We start from the raw sequence: 18,375 nt of genomic DNA on the forward strand, positions 1-18,375 counted from the left end.
TAGCTGCTCGAAAAGATAAGGCTATTTTTATAACACCCGCAGCGGCATCGCAAATATTGCATCTAATTTTGTGCCCTCTTACATCATCCGTCATGATCCTCTCTCGGACTGATGGGCGTCTGTCAAAGTGTCGTCTTTCGTCACAGTACTTTTTCTCTGCCGCTTTGCGTGTCGGATAAAACTACCCACCTTCGAGCAATCTGCTCAATTGCTAACGACAGTAGCGGGAGGAGGTGTGTTTCTTTCTTCTAGGAAAGCAACTCGCCGCCGCCGCCGCCGCTTGGCCGTTGATAAACAAACATTAAATTATGCGTATGATCTCCAACCTCCGTAAAACCTAAACCACCATTCGCGGCCGGCCGGTCTAATCGCCTCCGGCATTTGCGAAACTGTTTTGCATTTCGTTGTCATCAATTGGAGGGAATTGGCAGCAAAACGGTATAAGTGTCACTCATTTAGCTTCGAGTAAATAAAGTTTGGAGTATTAGATAGTGTAATTATATTTCTCGGCTTCGGCAGCCAATTTAATAATGAAATAAGGTAAATGTAACAGAGATCGGATTAGCAGAAGGAGAATTTTGCACAAACATGTTGCTATATCAGTAAGCATCAAGATTTAAGTATATTTAAAACGTAAATTTCACCAAAGTATCTTAAGCCCCTTTGCCTCTATGCAGTTCAATTTTAGAGAAACTCAAAAACATGCCCGTCCGACTACCATTTGTTAATGTGTAATTAACTATGTTTTACTGGTGGTATCAGATAACTACTTATTTTTTGTAACACTGTGCGTCTAGTTTAACAAGCCGTCAAGAGAGCCAACGACAAGAGACCGATAATAAGTATAATTGGTGCACTTTCTTCATAATCGTCCCCCAAGGTATAGACATTAGAAATGGTGGTTGCGCTGTACGGACGTGATATCCTGGTTGGGAACAATCAAGACTATATCCTATTTATGCCATACATGCTGCGGCTGGTTTTCAGAATTAAACTTTAATTAAACAAAAAAAGTGACAGTCCAATAATTACCGAATAAATCTGCACGTAAATGCTGGGACATGCATACCGTTGGTACTTCCCGTACCGAAGGAATAAAATAGACATTTTGCGGTCCTTAGCCTGTTCTTCATCCCACCAGCTCCTATCCTCCTATTAAGGGCGGCAGATCATCGTCCGAGTGCCAGCGAGGGACTCTACGCAGAACTAAGCACACTGTGTATGCATCATGCCAGCATCGAAAAAGCAGCCCCTTCAACATGATGTAGGTAGCGCAATACTGGCAAGGTAGCCAAAACTTTGAAAAGTAGAGCAAACGGACGAATTCAACGGAAACAAACCCGACAACTAAGGACAGAAAGAATATAGACCAAAAAGCTATTTAGCGATCTAGCTAAAGACTCTCCTCTATGATAGGCTGTCGTAAGACAAACTTAAGATCCGGATCAATAATCAAAAGTTGAACACAAAAGTCATCATGTGATGTCACAATGTGAAAATGTGAAACGTGAAACCTCAGATGTAGCATCATATTATTGAAAGGAGCAGCCCTGGTCATTGCCTGATTTTCTCAACATGGGGCAGATCGCTGCATTCGCAACAGCGTCTGTTCTCCATGTTAGGGGGAGCTGATCATCGTCCGAGTGCCAGCGAGGGACTCTAAGTGAAACTGTGCTCCATGGTCCACCGGAAATAAGGAGGAATGATCCGAAAATTTAAGGGGTTTGGTATCAGGCCCTGCAAGCCAGTCTTTAAAAAATCTTACGCAGCGAAAAGGGACTAGCGAATGTAAAGTCGGTTCGAGGAACTGCAAATCTCTCAACTTCATCGGGAGCACACGCATACTCGCCGATGTGCTCAAGGACCGTGGATTCGGCATCGTAGCGCTGCAGGAGGTTTGATGGAAGGGATCAATGGTGCAAACGTTTAGAGGTAATCATTCCATCTAACAGAGTTGCGGCAACACACACGAGCTGGGGACAGCTTTCATAGTGATGGGCGATTTGCAAAGGCGCGTGATCGGGTTGTGGCCGATCTATGAGAGAATGTGCAGGTTGAGGATTCAAAGGCCGCTTCTTCAACTTCAGCATAATCAACGTCCATATCAACGTCCAACGTCCACACTCCGGAAGCACTGATGATGATAAGGACGCATTCTACGCGCAGCGTCAGTACGACAGCTGCCCAAATCACGGCGTCAAAATCATCATAGGAGATTTGAACGCTCAGGAGGAGTTTAGACCGACTATTGGGAAGTTCAGCGCCCTCCAGCTGACGAACGAAAACGGCCTACGACTAATTGATTTTACTACCTCCAGGAATATGGCCATTCGCAGCACCTACTTCCAACACAGCCTCCCGTATCGGTACACCTGGAGATCACCACTGCAGACAGAATCACAAATCGACCACGTTCTAATTGATGGACGGCACTTCTCTGACATTATTTACGTCAGGGCATACCGTGGCGCTAACATCGACTCTGACCACTATTTGGTGATGGTTAAACTGCGCCCAAAAATATCTGTCATCAACAACCAACGACCGCCGCGGTACGACCTAGAGTCAATGGAGCCCCCCTCTTGAGGTATGCTGGAATACAGTTAAATCAGCCATTAACGACGCAGCGGAGAACGACGTCGGGTATATGGGACGAAGCCGACGGAACGATTGGTTCGACGAAGAGTGCAGACAGATTCTGGAGGAGAAGGACGCAGCGCAGGCGGTCGCGCTGCAGCAAGGTACCCGGCAGAACGTGGAACGTTATAGACGGAAGCAGAGACAGCAGACCCAGCTTTTTCAGGAGAAGAAATGCCGCCTGGAAGAAGCGGAGTGCGAGGAGATGGAACATCTGTGCGCTTCTCAAGAAACACCCAAGTTCTATCAGAAGCTCAACGCATCCCGCAAAGGTTTCGTGCCGCGAGTCGAAATTTGCAGGGATAAGGATGGGAGCATCTTGACGGACGATCGTGTGGTGACCGAACGGTGGAAACAGCACTACGAGGAACATTTAAATGGCGCTGAGAGACAAAGGAAGTCAAGGCAGCGGAGGAGTTGATTACGTCAGTTTAGCGGACGATGGAAGCCAACCAGTCCCATCCTTAAGGGAAGTTAAAGATGCTATCCAACAGCTAATGATCAATAAAGCAGCTGGTAAGGATGGTATCGGAGCTGAGCTCATCAAGATGGGCCCGGAAAAGCTAGCTACTTGCTTGCACAAACTGATAGTCAGAATCTGATAAACTGAACAGCTACCGGAGGAGTGGAAGGAAGGGGTTATATGCCCCATCTACAAGAAAGGCGACAAGCTGGAGTGTGAGAAGTTTCGAGCGATCACCATCCTTAATGTCGCCTACAAAGTGATATCCCAGATCATCTTCCGTCGTCTGTCACCATTAGTGAATGAGTTCGTTATCAAGTTATCAAGCCGGCCTCGTTGACGGCCGCTCGATAACGGACCAGATCCTTACTATACGGCAAATCCTTCAAAAATGCCGTGAATACCAGGTCCCAACGCACCATCTTTTCTTTCAATCTTTGATTTCAAAGCGGCATACGACAGTATAGACCGCGTAGAGCTATGGAAAATTATGGACGAGAACAGCTTCCCTGGGAAGCTTACCAGACTGATCAATGCAACGGTGGATGGTGTGCAAAACTGTGTGAAGATTTCGGGTGAACACTCCAGTTCGTTCGAATCGCGCCGGAGACTAAGACAAGGTGATGGACTTTCGTGCCTGTTTTTAGACGACATTACGCTAGAAGGTGTCATGCGAAGAGCCGGGTGAAACAGACGGGGTACGCTTTTCAACAGATCCAGTCAATTTATTTGTTTCGCGGATGACATGGACATTGTCGGCCGAAAATTTGCAAAGGTGGCAAAACTGTACACCCGCCTGAAACGTGAAGCAAGAAAAGTTGCTTTGGTCTTTGGCGGTGTGCAAGACGACGGTTTGTGGCGGCGAAGAATGAACCACGAGCTCGCTCAGTTCTACGGCGAGCCTAGTATCCAGAAGGTAGCTAAAGCCGGAAGGGTACGATGGGCAGCCGGACAGCAACGCTGCAAAGATGGTGTTCGCTTCCGATCCGGCAGGTACTAGGCGACGAAGTGGAGCGCAGCGAGCGAGGTGGGTAGACCAGGTGCAAAACGGCTTGGCGAGCGTGGGGTGCATTCAAGGATGGAGAGATGCGGGCTCGAACCGTGTATTAGGCGTCAAATTGTTGGTTCAATGTTATCTGTTTAGAAGTAAACTAAATAAATGAAAATGAGCGCCTTTATATCCGAATGCGCGAACCTTGGCCATAACTACAGCCATAAGGTTTTGCACGACCTAAGAATCGACAGTTTTTGGCATGATTACTCATAATTTTTTTTATTTCTTCTACATTTGTAACAACTTTAGGTCGTTTTAGAAGCTGCTCCTTCCTAATGGTCCGATATTTTTCTATTGGGCGCAGTTCCGGTTCTCAACATTTTTTTTGTGAAGTATCCCTTCGAACTGCTACATTAATTGAGACACCCTTCTTTGCTGTTAATAAAGATAAACGTAACTCATAAGATTATGACTATTGAAGGCTTCCGAGCCTCTTGGAAGGAGGCTTGCGAGCCTCTTGAAAGAAAACTTCCGAGGATCTTGTAAGGAGGCTTCCGAGCCGCTTGAAAGAAGGCTTCCGAGCCTCTTAAAAGAAGGCTTCCAATCCTCTAGCAACGAAGCAACTGAACTTTTCGGGAAAAAGAGCCTTCATGCCTTTCAAATGAAACCTTTAGACTCTAGATTTTAGTTCAGAAGCGCATTTTTAACATATTATTCAACATTTTTGTTTCGATCAGGTAGATTGCATTGAACATTTTTTAAATTTGTCCATTCGACGTTTTGTCCTTTTGATCTTTTGTCCCACAGCCCTTCATACGTACTGGTTGTGGAGGGCAACATTCAATTGGCTTTGATTCACTGATCGCCATGCATATTATGTACAAGACAAAGTTTCGATAAAAAAATACACATATATATATTTTTTTTTTTTATTTATAAATTGATACTTTCAAGAGGCCAGGTTGAGAATCACTGGTCTAGTGGCATGATGCCAAATCCGACCAGAAGGCCGTCGGTTCATCGTGAGCAAGACAGAAAAGTCTTGTCCAGCGCACAATCAAGTCGCCAGTTCTTTACAAATTTGACTGTGCGAATGAATAGGACGGCATATGTATGTACAGCAGTTAACGTCGATTTTCGGTATCAGAATTGTTGCATGCGGTGTTAAAATTGAGCTTCAACTTAGCACGGTGATACTTAATTTAAAAAATCAAAATATATATATATCATTTCGTATTGTTATGCATGGATTCTATATTTGGATGTCAATTTTCTAAAAGATATGTTTCTTTTTAGCACACAAAGTGAAATAATTATCATTTTGTCGGTACAAATGAATCACAATTCAAAATATTTATTTCCGCCCAGGCGATATTTTTTTTTGCTTTTGAATATCAATTGACTATGAATATCAGGCGGCAAATTGTATTTGGAGGTTGTACAGCATGCTGTGAGATATTCGTGCCTGCATTGCTGAACGTCTGCGACGTTCTACAAACCAAACCTATCATAAAAAAAAAAGCGAAACGTGAAACCTCAGATGTAACATATTATTGGAACGAGCAGCCCTAGTTACTAAGCTTTGCATCAATCCTTATTTGTATTGTTTTGGGTTCAAATAACGGAACCTAATGTCTCACCTTTAATGGATCAGCCCTGTGACAGCGAAATAAAATTTCAATGAATAATTAGATATTATCCAAAGAAATAGGAAATTGCCAATAAGGACATCCAATTTTTATAAACAAATAAGAATTTTCCAGGAGATAAAAACATATTAAAATTGTTGAAATAAAAAAAAACAATTTCAAATGAGGGATTTTTCCACAAGGAAATCAAATATTTCCATTGTTTAATTATTTATTTATTTATGGAAATGTTGCATATTTTTAAATGGAAAACTAGATTTCTTACGGAAAATTCTCGTTTTATAATTGCAATCTTTGCTTTTACAATTGGTAAGGCCGTTACAAATATTTAATACAAATTATGTCCTACTGGTCTCCGAAAGGTCAAAGGGGGGATAATGAAAAATAAATAATAAAATGACAAAAAATAAAAAACTCATCGTATATATTGTTGCCTTTACAAATTTTTTGCCTTTCAAAATAATTTTCTTATCATAATTATTTTTGGTCAAAAAATCTGAGGGGATTATATATATTATAATCTGAGGGGACACATATATTTCTTTTAAATATTTGTATCTGCTCAAAATATTTTTGTTTTCTAGAAAATTCTTTTATGTTTAGGAAAATTTTATACTTATTTATTGCCTCTGCCTAGATTCCTCTATTGGCAATTTCATATTTTTATGGAAAATTTCCAATTTTTAGGGGGAGTTTTTATTCTAGTCTGGTTGCCTGCCCTTCGTACATAAATCCTCATTGGGTGAATTTTTATTAATATTGTTTCTTGCTCGAGTTGACTATCTGTTGTATGCATTTTGGGTTGTACGAAATGTGTCTTACGACCCCTCAGATGCTATCCTCGTGAGCTAGCAAGTTTCAATCCGTGAAGAGATGCCGCCTTCGAGGTCCTACGTGTCATAGAACTCCTCCTCTTTCTAAACGACCCGGCCAATTGGCATCATGCCCGCTCTATAACAAATGCACTGATCACTCGGAGGCACATTAGTTTACGAGTGTTCTCCTACTTCTGTCGGTAGCAGTCTGTCCGAACTGCTAGTTCAAGGGATTGATACCGCTTCGATTACCAGCAGCCTACGTTTACTGAAGCACACCCGCGAGCTACTGGTCATCACTTTTTATGACGCCATTATTCTCACATCCAGCGTTACCAGCCCGCAGTAGGATCAGTCCTTTGCGAAACCCCATTTTCTTGTTAAAGCTAGATCTTCCATTTCCTCTATGTACGGAGACAGCCTGTTTAGGACAATTCTTCAGAAGCTTTTCATCTCTGCACGGCATCTTTTAACATGTCCTGTTTTGCCTCTTTCACTACCTTTAGAAAGTGTTCGTGATTCCATCTGACCCAAAAAAATATTTTGTATCTGTATATATTATGTATTTTGTTTTTAATATCCACCATCATCAAATCCTCGTTTATCATCCTCTCTACCTTGCCCTTGCTATTCTGTTCTAGCTATTGGTACTGACGGCTAGGGGGCAGTAGTGGTTTTAGTGGGCCTCGTGGCTTACGCTTGGCTTGGCCTTGTTCAGTGCTAGTTTTGCCGCGTTGAATACCACGCTACGTTCCTCCTTAAGGTCTGAGGGAAGCTCTCTCGCGGTAGAGCGCTATTTTCGTACTAAAATGTCTATAACTCGGAATAGGGAACGAATTTCGCTTATACCAACTGACAATCTCTTTGAAATTTATCAAGGAATGTTCCTACAAAATTTCATGGACCTACTATTTCCCAAATTTGAATGAATGTCTCAATACTGAGCTATTGTACAACTGAAATTTTCGCTTCTCAGTACCTCTCTCCGATGATTTGAGGCACAAAGGAACCGAATTTCGCAAAACCCAACTGACAAAAGTTTTGAATTTTTCCAACGATCATTTTGATGTAATAAAAAGTAGGGGAACTGTTCCGATTCCCATCTCACTGAACATATATTCATCTCATCGCGAAACAAAGAAATACGGCATCAATTTTGTCGCTTCTTTTTGCTAACATGCGTGCTCACTCCTGAAAAAAATCACAAAAATAATAAACAAACCAAATACCTTTTCATTGCTTTGTTTTTCGTGAGACCAATATCGGAGCTATGAGATGAAGTCCAGGAGCTGTAACCCTATATGTCACCGCAATAAATTTTGCAGGAAGCTCTTTTTACTTCAACCAAGTTTTTTAAATTCCATACAAAAGTTACCATTTCGGGAGAGCAGCCAACAGCACATTTTCTTGTGGCGCACGGCAGGAGAGTAGCGATGAGAGCGGGAGAAAGTCCGTCGACTGTGTGTCTAGGGGGGCACTAGAAAAAAGCGTATTCCTATTTGGGAACACGAGGATACCAAATATATAAATTGAAATCAAATATTGGAATTTGATGAGATAAATAATCGAAAATAAAAAAAAAACAAATAAGACAAATAGAACAAATAAGCAAAATAAAAGAGACAAATAAAGCAACTAAGACAAACAGTACAAATAAGATAATCAAGACAAATTCCTACGGAAGTCCCTCCAGGTATTCCTCCAGAAGTTCCTCTGGAAGTACCTCCGGAAGTACCTCCGGGAATTCCTCCGCAAGTTCCTCCGTAAATTCCTCCAGGAAATCCTCCAGAAGCTCCTCTAAGAAATCCTCCGGAAGTTCCTCCAGGAATTTCTTCTGAAGTTCCTTCAGGAATATCTCCCAAATTTATCCAGGAATTCTTTCGGAAGATCCTCCAGTAAATCCTCCTGGAATTCCTCCGGAAGTTTCTACAAAATTCCTCTGGAAGTTCCTCCAGGAGTTCCTTCGGAAGTTTCTCCAGGAATTACTCCGGAAGTTACTCCAGTAATTCCTCCGGAAGTTCCTCCTGGAATTCCTCCGGAAGTTCCTCCAGTAATTCCTTCTGGAATTCCTTCGGAAGTTCCTCCAGAAATTCTTTCGGAAGTTTCTCCAGGAATTCCTTCAGAAGTTCTTCCAGGAATTTCTTCGGAAGTTTCTCCAGGAATTTCTCCCAAATTTATCCAGGAATTCTTTCGGAAGATCCTCCAGAAATTCTTTCGGAAGTTACTGCAGAAATTCCTTTGGAAGTTTATCCAGAAATTCCTTTGGAAGTTTCTCCAGGAATTCCTTCGGAAGTTTCTCCAGGAATTCCCTCGGAAGTTTCTCCAGGAATTCCTTCGGAAGTTTCTCCAGTAATTCCTTCGAAAGTTTCTCCAGGAATTCCTTCGGAAGTTTCTCCAGAAATTCCTTCGGAAGTTTCTTTAGGAATTCTTCCGGAAGTACCTCTAGGAATTCCTCCGGAATTTCCTCTAGAAATCCTCTCCAGAAATTCCTTCGGATGTTCCTCCAGGAATTCCTTCGGAAGATCCTTCAGGAATTCCTTCGGGAGTTCCTCCTGGAATTCCTTCGGAAGTTCCTCCAGGAATTTCTTCGGAAGTTCCGCCAGGAATTCCTTCGAAAAATCCGACAAGAGTTCCTTCGGAAGTTCCTCCAGGAATTTCTTCGGAAGTTGTTCCAGGATTTTTTTCGGAAGTTCCTCCAGGAATTCCTTCGGAAGTTCCTCCAGGAATTTCTTCGAAAGTTCCTCCAGGAATTCCTTCGGAAGTTCCTCAAGGAATTACCCGGAAGATTTTCCAGGACTTCATTCGGAAGTTCATCCAGGAATTTCTTCGGAAGTTCTTCCAGGAGTTACTTCGGTAGTTCCTTCAGGGGTTCCTATGGGAATTCCTCCGGAAGTGCCTTCGGGAGTTCCTCCGGAAGTTCATTCGGGAATTCTTCCGGAAGTTCCTTTGTGAATTCCTCCGGAAGTTCCTTCGGAAATTTTTCCAGAAGTTCCTTCGCAAATTCATCCGGAAGTTCCTTCGGGAATTCCTCCGGAAGTTCCTTCGGGAATTCCTCCGGAAGTTCCTTCGGGAATTCCTCCGGAAGTTCCTTCGGGAATTCCTCCGGAAGTTCCTTCGGGGATTCCTCCGGAAGTCCCTTCGGGGATTCTTCCGGAAGTTCCTTCGGGGATTCCTCTGAAAGTTCCTTCAGTAATTCCACCGGAAGTTCCGTCAGAAATTCTTCCGGAATTTCCTTCGGGAATTCTTCCGGAAGTTCCTTCGGGTATTCTTCCGGAATTTCCTTCGGGAATTCTTCCGGAAGTTCCTTCGAATTCCTCCGGAAGTTCCTTCGAAATTCCTCCGGAAGTTCCTTCGGGAATTCCTCCGGAAGTTCCTTCGAATTCCCCGGAAGTTCCTTCAGAATTCCCGGAAGTTCCTTCGAAATTCCTCCGGAAGTTCCTTCGAATTCCTCCGGAAGTTCCTTCGAATTCCTCCGGAAGTTCCTTCTGGAATTCCTCCGGAAGTTCCTTCGAATTCCTCCGGAAGTTCCTTCGAATTCCTCCGGAAGTTCCTTCGGGAATTCCTCCGGAAGTTCCTTCGAAATTCCTCCGGAAGTTCCTTCAGGAATTCCTCCGGAAGTTCCTTCGGAATTCCTCCGGAAGTTCCTTCTGAATTCCTCCGGAAGTTCCTTCGAAATTCCTCCGGAAGTTCCTTCGAATTCCTCCGGATGTTCCTTCGAATTCCTCCGGAAGTTCCTTCGAAATTCCTCCGGAAGTTCCTTCGAAATTCCTCCGGAAGTTCCTTCAATTCCTCCGGAAGTTCCTTCGGAAATTCCTCCGGAAGTTCCTTCGGAATTCCTCCGAAGTTCCTTCAGAATTCCTCCGGAAGTTCCTTCAGAATTCCTCCGGAAGTTCCTTCGAATTTCTCCGGAAGTTCCTTCGGAATTTCTCCGGAAGTTCCTTCGAATTCCTCCGGAAGTTCCTTCAGGAATTCCTCCGGAAGTTCCTTCGAATTCCTCCGGAAGTTCCTTCGGGAATTCCTCCGGAAGTTCCTTCGAATTTCTCCGGAAGTTCCTTCGGGAATTCCTCCGGAAGTTCCTTCGGGAATTCCTCCGGAAGTTCCTTCGGGAATTCCTCCGGAAGTTCCTTCGGGAATTCCTCCGGAAGTTCCTTCGGGAATTCCTCCAGAAGTTCCTTCGGGAATACTTCCGGAAGTTCCTTCGGAATTCCCGAAGGAACTTCCGGAGGAATTCCTGGAGGAACTTTAGGAGGAACTTCCTGGAGGAACTTCAGGAGGAATTTCTGGAGGAATTTCCGGAGGAATTCCTGGAGGAACTTTCGGAGGAACTTCCGGAGGAATTCCTGGAGGAACTTCCGGATGAATTCCTGGAGGAACTTCCGGAGGAATTCCTGGAGGAACTACCGGAGGAATTCGTGGAGGAACTTCCGGAGGAATTCCTGGAGGAACTTCCGGAGGAATTCCTGGAGGAACTTCAGGAGGAATTCCTGGAGGAACTTCTGAAAGATTTCTTGGAGGAACTTTCGTAGGCAATTCCTGGAAGAACTTCCGAAGGAATTGCTGGAGGAACTTTCTTTATTTTTCTTCTTAGTCTTGTCTTATTTGTCTTATTTGTCTTATTTGTCTTATCTATCTTATTTGTCTTATTTGTTTAATTTGTATTATTTGCCTTATTGGTCTTATTTGTCTTATTTGTCTTATTTGTCTTATTTGTCTTATTTGTCTTATTTGTCTTATTTGTCTTATTTGTCTTATTTGTCTTATTTGTCTTATTTGTCTTATTTGTCTTACTTACACCAGCACCACTGTTATCACCCAAATACTTTTCAAAGCTTGTGTGGAAACCTTGTTCAGAAATCCTCCTACGATATTTTCTAATGTTGTTCTAGAAACGACTCATGGTTTCATTTTCCAAAACCAGCTGGTGTTTGTTTATTTTGATTTCCTCTTTGCGTGATTGGTCGGCGCTGCTGCTGTTCTCTCGCCGAACCACTGCATGAGTGATAAATTTCTTCCCCATTGTTGCCAATTCCTTTTGTTCTCCGTTTACGGCAAATTCTCAAGCAATTGTAAACTGCATAATGATGAAATAATTTTGGCGACACTGACAGCATCATTCTGGCGGGCTGAATTGGGCAATTTTCTCTCTCAGAGAGTGCTACCACGTGCTTTTTTAACGGAAAACCCTTCCCTCAGACCTTAACGTCTGCTGTGCAAGCTCTTTGCATTCTTTATCTGTCTCACATCCAGGTTGCGAAAAAGTCTTCGATGTGGTCGCTTCATCAATATGCCCGTGAGTCTGTTGCTACTTGATTGGACCTTTATCGGCATAGCGCACTCGTTACAGGAAGGTCATCCATCCGTCCCGTTTGGGTTCGCTGTAAGCTCTTCCAGCCCGAGCACCGCGAAATGTTCCTTAAATGTTTGCGCACAAATGCAATTTATCTATCACTCAAATTTTCAGTATATTTTCGACCAAAAATTACTTTTGAGCCTGAATATATATTTTAGATTTCAATTATAATATGGAAATATCAAACCTAAGCGTGATAAGGAGATAGAATTAAATATAGACAAACAGTATTCATTATTCGTGAAAATAAAATCATTCATACTATATATAGTTTCACTACAATAATTAACGTGAATCGTGACTGATGCTAACGGAAAACTCATTTACAATAAATTACGTCTTACTTCTTATCGCAATAAAACTACGTTCCTAGCAGAACATGCCCACTCTCTATAAAACAACAAAACTTTCCACTTTTAAAGACTGTGCACATTGTACCTATCCCTAAGATTGACATGAGAATAAAACTATACAAGATTCGTAACCTTTGATTTTTCTCGCTTCCCGTAATTAAATTTCCGTGACACAGGCAGGCGGCCGGTAGATTCCCGTTCCATTTCAATCCAGAGCGTAATGCAACGTGCTAATATGAAATACTATCACTGCTTTCCGTACGTAAAGCTAGTCTAGTCACGCTATCCCAATCAATAAATCTCGACGCCTAGCTCCAACCACAGAGTCTTCACTTCGAAACATCCCACCTGAATGGACTTTCACAGACAAATAGACGTTAAGCTTTAAACACAAATCATAATCCGTGAATTCTAGTTGAAGTGGATTCGAAATGATTTGACTTTCAGCATCAAACTTAATGTGGTAATGTATTGTTGTAAAATCTTAACTCTGAACATTGGATCATTATAAATAAATAATTTAGAAAAAATATTTCCTTTCTGAGAAAAGCAAAAAAAAATCGGTTCATAACTATTGCCGCATGATGCTCTGATATTGATCTTAGTTATTCAAACGAATGTTTCAATTAGGTCCGTTTGTCTTTGTACCCACCGTGCTGTGAATGACTGTGCATGATCTCGATATGTAAACAATCAATTGTCAGAAAAATGCATCCCTTTCATCCGTCATTGGGGCCCGACTGGGCGGTCGTGGCGGGTGGTCGCATCACTCAAGTAGACTTCCCGTGGAACCTCGCTGTCGGTAGAAATGTGTGTTGTGGTGTGGTTGTTTCCAACTGCCATCGTCACCTGATGTGCGCGCGACGTGTCAATATGATTGATGCACTTATAGTTGGATACGAGCGCATCAGGAGAAATATGGAATGTTCTACTGGCACCGACCGTTCGAAGCCACGCTAATGAAATCGAATTGTTCATGCTCGGGAGGGGTACTATAGTTGGTGCTCACGCAATTAAGTGCCTCTTTTTTAATTGCTGATAAACGAACAAAGGTTAACGGAAGAATCATGTTAGCGCAACGTGATAAACTGGATAATTAGAATGTCAAGTTACTTGGAAGGGCAACGCCTACGCCGGTATCGTCTTGCGATCGAAGAGATGTTTCTAGCAATAGCATTGGAATTTTTTGCTGAATTGATATTTTATATTCCGACACAATGATCAGCAGATGGGAGGCAACCAAATATTCTTTAAGTTGACAATATGAGTCGAATTCGTCAAACCTAAAGCGATTTGGAGACAGCGGAACTAAATTCATTCAATATTTGGCATATTATGTTTTCGTTAAAACAAAAAATACCGTTGGTACTCCAAGACCGACAGAATAATTGATCAGTACAACCTGGGTAGATCTTTCGGGTGGGTCCTTATCAAGTACCGGCTATTGTCCTCACTCACTAATTCATGGGTCCTGATCACCCCTTAGAGTACATACGGTCAACGTAAAAGACTTCCATCTTGGGCGACTACCCGTTTCAGCCCAGACCAGATTCATATCGACTTGATTGATTTCTCTGTTGAGGATTCGTCGCTACCAACCCCTGGGTTTGCTTCCGCTGTGATATGAGGCCGGATTTCATAGTGGTTTCATGATATTCATCAAAGAAGATCGCGTTTTATTTCCAAAGATTTTCATTTTTGTTCTGTGAGTATAAAATTATTGTCGTGAACCATTTTGATGGACCCGAGTGGTCACTGGAGGTTCTCCAGAAAATCCTTTGAATAATCCGCGGAATCCATAGATACTTTAAATTTGGATCCAAAGGATTGAAAATTGATTCGAAAATGAACGAATTGAAGTTGGTGTCATTTATGACTCGCTAATGCACTATCACTTTTTTAAATGTACTACAGGGTGTACAATAAGTTCGGATATACTTTCAAAATATGTTAAAAAATTGATTAAGATATTTTTCCAGTGTCCATGTCTAATAAGAAAACATAGTGCATAGGGAACGTTTAAAACATTTCCTTTGAAATCTCTGTTTTGTACACCTTCACGAACTTCAAACGTTTCTCGAACCCATCGCAAGTGCAATTGATGAATAAATGTAAATTTAAATTAAAGAAAATCTCTAAAATAAAGTAAATACCATCACAAGTGGCACATACGGTCTGCATGGGCATTTCGTCTCAGATTTTGCGAATTATCGTCTTGGGCTGGCCAAAGTAGAGTTGTGCACCGGTCGTAAAATCGTCGACGGCGGCATATGCAATAAATTTAGTCGGTGGCAGTAGCATTTTTGAAGTCACGTGGAAAGTAAGCCGCCGGAGGCGTTGTTTCTTTTTGTCAACATGCGTGCTCACTGCAGAAACAAATCACGAAAATAGGAAACAAATCAAATACCTTGACCTTCACGGTGACAAATGATAATATAAATAATACATGATAATATGATAATTAGAATATGATAGACTGATAATAAATTTTCTAATATTAAAGTTACGCAAAGAGGATCTGCTAACACTGATTCTGAACGATGCTCATGTTATTATCTCGGCACCTTTCATTTTTTATCGCCCTTCCAGTGACTTCATGTCAGAGTTCACATCTAAAGATTTTTATTCCTTGACTCAAGTTATCCAGAAACTGCAAACAAGTGATTTTCTTCATGCTACTGTATTAGAAGGTATATTGAAGTGTTTTGTTGATCAAAGCGACGATGGATCGGGTGATATGCGTAGTTCAAGTTTCAGGGGCATCCTCGAGAGGGTTACGGCAAGGTGATGGTCTTTCGTGTCTGCTATTCAACATCGCTTTGGAAGGGGTAATACGAAGAACTAGCTAATTGGCTTCGCCGACGACATGGATATTATGGCACGTAACTTTGAGAAGATGGAGGAAGCCTACATCAGACTGAAGAGGGATGGTAGGCGGATCGGACTAGTTATCAACACGTCAAAGACGAAATACATGATAGGAAGGGGTTCAAGAGAAGACAATGTGAGCCACCCACCGCGAGTTTGCATCGGTGGTGACGAAATCGAGGTGGTAGAAGAATTTGTGTACTTGGGCTCACTGGTGACTGCCGAAAATGACACCAGCAGAGAAATTCGGAGACGCGTAGTGGCTGGAAATCGTACGTACTTTAGACTCCGCAAGACGCTCCGATCGAATAGAGTTCGCCGCCGTACCAAACTGACTATCTACAAAACGCTCATTAGACCGTTAGTCCTTTATGGACATGAGAAGATGCTCGTGGAGAACCAACGCGCACTTGGAGTTTTCGAAAGGACAGTGCTGCGTACCATCTATGGTGGGGTGCAGATGGCGGACGGTATGTGGAGGAGGTGAATGGACCACGAGTTGCATGAGCTGCTGGGAGAACCATCCATCGTTCACACCGCGAAAATCGGACGACTGCGGTGGGTCGGGCACGTAACCAGAATGTCGGACAGTAACCCGGTGAAAATGGTTCTCGACAACGATCTGACGGGCACAAGAAGGCAAGGTGAGCAGCTGGCAAGGTGGATCGATCAGGTGGAAGATGACTCGCGGACCCTCCGTAGATTGCGTGTTTGGCGACTTGTAGCCATGGACCGAGCCGAGAATTGAGAAGACTTTGAAGAACACGCATTTGCTGATCGGGTTATATGGTCAAAATGTCGACCCGCTAGGCCAAATGTCACTTTTCTGTCAACCTACCATTTCGTTCGATTAACCTATTCCGCCAAACGATCAGTTCGGACGAACGATATTTATGACCGTATGTCCTCTTCGGTCGTTCTAATGAATTGTTCGGCAAAATGACATATTCGGCCAAACAACTCTCAGCCTTGTGCCTTTGGCCAAATGGTTTTCGGCCAAACGACCCTTCTTGTTTGGCCGAAAGTCATTCGGCGGAAAGCTTTTTGTTGGAATGCTATTTGACAAATTAACACGTAGAGCCAAAAGTTCGCTAGTCGAATCCCATTTGGTCGAAACGGTTATTATATCGAAAATAGTTTGATCAAAAATATCACGGATGAAAGCGACATATGGCCGAAAAGGACAATCGGCCGAACCAGTAAATTGGCCGCAAAAGTCGATGACCCTATCAGATCATTTGGCCGAAAATGCCATTAGGTATAAATGGTCGTTTAAACGAAAATGTCGTTGGGCCGAAAGCATTGTTCGACCGAAAATGTCATTTGCTGAATGACAAAGTATTAGGAACGGATCCGATTTTTAGTTCTGTTTTGTGCGGTCGGAAAGAAAATCAATTATTGTTTGAATTGATAAAAAATATTAAAAATTAGTTCACAATTAAACGCGTTTTACATAGGCTGTGGATCCGATTGTTTAGTTCTGTCTTGAGTGGCCGAAAATAAAATCAATTAGTGAGTGATTGAACGTGTTTCATATAGGACGCCTATCCGGATGTTTAGTTTAGTTTTTTTTGCTGTCCTAAAGAAAATCAATAGGTGAGTAATTAATTGTGTTTTGTAACGGACGCGGATCCGCGAATATAATTCTTTTTTTGTGTCGTCGGAAAGAAAATCCGATTGTTTAGTTCTGTTTTGAGCGGTCGGAAAGAAATTAAATTAGTTCGCGATATCGGCCGCGAATCCGATTATTTAGTTCTGTCTTGAGTGGTCGGAGATAAAATCAATTAGTTCGCGATTGAACGTGTTTCATATAGGACGCGAAACCGTTTTATTTTTTCAGCCGTCGGAAAGAAAATCAATTATTGAGTAATTGATCGTGTTTTGTATCTGATGAATCCGAGTGTTAAGTTCTGTTTTGAGCGGTCGGAAAGAAAAACAATTAGTAAGTAAGTATTGTAAGTGACTGATTAAGCGTGCTTTAGATCTGTTTTGAGCGGTCGGAAAGAAAATCAATTAGTTCGCGATTGTTTGTGTTTCGTGTTTCGAGTTCTGCTTTGTGCTGGCGAGTAAATCGATTAGAAAGTAAGAACTTTTTGTCTTTATTAGAGAGACTTGCAGCCTTAGCCCTATCACAATTCTTATGCTAAAATAAGCCTTCTGTCTAATTTTCAGCTGATTCGGATAAAATTTCGAGGTGGCTCAAGTAGATAAAGTGTTTTTGTGCTATTTTCAATTTAAAAAAAAATCTAATAAGAGATATAAACGCCAGAAATCATCGCAACAACCTCTAAACAGAAGCTTCAGCCGTTTACGGTTTGACCATGTTAAAGTGATTTTTAAGCTTTTTTGGTGCATAAAAACACTGTTTCCCCAAAAAGTTCTTGAATTTATTACAAACTAGCGAGAGAAACCCAGCATTGCCCGGGTGCTGAAAATGTCACAATGAACTATTTGCAGCACCGCACTCTAGATCAATTTCCGTGCGTTTACCCAAGCAGCAAAACTTGTTTCACTACTGAACATTTCACTGTGTTGCAACTATTCGGAAAATAACAATCTTTGCGCATGTGCCATCAAATATAACTCCTTTGCAATCCAAAAAGCTCAAGAGGTGGAGCCTACGGCAACATCCTTCGATTGCAGCTAAATTGCAATAATGTTGCAAAATACTACAGCGGAAAGAAATAAAAATATAAAACTGGATTCGATTTATGGATCTTGTGATTGATAGTCCTTCACTCTACCACAGCACCATTCAACACTTCGAAGGGACTGCATGTTGACTCACCATAAAAACCATACGATTATGAAGTTTTGTACTCGGGTTCCTTGTTACTTGATTGCACCATCACAGGAAAAAAATGTGAGTTGTCAAAACGTTGAAGGATGCTAAATTAAACATGAACACACACTCAACTTATCTGCAACTTAATTTAAACAAACAATTAAAATTTGAAAGACGCATTGGAGTTACATGGTATAAATATGCAACTTGAGTTTGCAACATGAAGTGCAGTATTCTTTGGTTGTTTGTTTCCAAATGTTAAACACGTACTGCATTGCAATGTTTCAGTTCTTAAAAATCAGAAGCTGACCATTGTTATAAATTTAAATGTTAATATTTTTTCAAACAAGTTGTTCGAACAAAGAAGCTTTGATTGACATGATTTCTCTTGTTACTACGATGCATTCGATAATGAAAGCATACAGACATATTGTGCAATGAACCAAATTTGAGAGTCGTTT

General features: G+C 42.0%; 1 protein-coding gene across 2 annotated transcripts in view; it reads right to left on the reverse strand.

Annotated features, from left to right (window-relative positions):
• Positions 1–18,375, reverse strand: part of LOC134209358 (uncharacterized) — a 279,344-nt gene that overhangs the window by 47,448 nt on the left and 213,521 nt on the right. The gene's annotated exons all lie outside the window — the stretch shown is intronic.

The sequence above is a fragment of the Armigeres subalbatus genome, chromosome 2 (genome assembly GCF_024139115.2).
Source record: "Armigeres subalbatus isolate Guangzhou_Male chromosome 2, GZ_Asu_2, whole genome shotgun sequence".
NCBI classification, from domain to species: Eukaryota; Metazoa; Arthropoda; class Insecta; order Diptera; family Culicidae; genus Armigeres; species Armigeres subalbatus.